Genomic DNA, 1214 nt, shown 5'->3' on the forward strand with positions numbered 1-1214 from the left:
AGCAGTTGGATATACAATTCTGGAGCTTAACTTTCACAGCACCTAGCACTCCACTATTAAATTTAACTTACGTATTTGTTCATTTTTGTGTAGTCTCCTCAACCAGAACACAGGCTCCACAAGGGTCAGGACTGTGTTCTGTTCACCACTCACAAAGAATTCGTTTTGGAGAAGGTATGGCAGTGTCCTGAGGCTGCTGTTAATGCATGATCACAACCCAGGTCACTTAAAATAACAGAAATGTATTCTCTCACAGTTCAGAAGGCTAGACATTAGAAATCAAGGTGCTGGGGGGACGAAACTACCTCTGGAGACTCTAGGAGAGAATCTTTCTTTTCTTCTTCCAGCTCCTGATAACTGTCTGCATTCCTTGGCTTATGGCCACATCACTTCCATCTCTGGCTTTGTTAGCCTTTTCTTCTGTGTGCCTCTCCTCTTCTGTCTCTTACAAGGACATTTGTCATTGGATTTGTCATTATCACTCAGATAATCCAGGATGATCTCATTGTAAGATCCTTAATTTAATTATATCTGCGGATCTTTACCTTTTTACAAATAAAGTAACATTCACAGGTTCTAGGGATTTGGACATGGGCATATCTTTTGGGGGAGCCACCATTCAACCCACTACACAAAGGAACAGGAGGAAGTCCAGGAATGTCTTTCTTCAACCTTTATTCTGGCTCACTTCAAGATTTCCTTCAAGATTCAGCTCAGTGGTTGCCCAGCCAAGGGAACTACACTCCCATTCCAAATACATGCCCCTCCTATAATAATAAGAACAGCTACTACACATTCAGCAGTTTTAAGGGCTTTATGTGTAGTAATTCTCTTAATTCTTGCTATAATCCTATAAGATAGTCACTATTTCTATCCTTATTTTACTAAAACTTTGTTTTGTCTCTCTTCTCCAGTAGACCTCCCCCAGGGCAGCAACAAACAGTCAGTCATCTCTCTGTCCCCAGCACACCTCATGGCACATCTAGTCTCTCTGTAAAGGCTGATGGGTTGAATAAATGACTGAACAAAACAGGCCGTACTAGACTGGGGAAGGTTTTGAGTATCAAATTAAGACATTTGGATTTTATTTTTAAATCACATGTTGCCAAAAGAGTTTTAAAGCCAAGAAGTGATAGGATGAACTCCTCTTTTGAGTATATCCTCTCCTTGGGAGAAATCTCATCAAATATTGTTTTAATTATCACTTCCAAGTA

At 40.2% G+C, this 1214-nt stretch overlaps 1 protein-coding gene across 1 annotated transcript in view; it reads right to left on the reverse strand.

Annotated features, from left to right (window-relative positions):
- SOWAHB (sosondowah ankyrin repeat domain family member B) overlaps positions 1–1214 on the reverse strand; it is a 4082-nt gene that overhangs the window by 2544 nt on the left and 324 nt on the right. The gene's annotated exons all lie outside the window — the stretch shown is intronic.

This window comes from Pteropus vampyrus, unplaced genomic scaffold (assembly GCF_000151845.1).
Source record: "Pteropus vampyrus isolate Shadow unplaced genomic scaffold, Pvam_2.0 Scaffold56, whole genome shotgun sequence".
Taxonomy (NCBI): domain Eukaryota; kingdom Metazoa; phylum Chordata; class Mammalia; order Chiroptera; family Pteropodidae; genus Pteropus; species Pteropus vampyrus.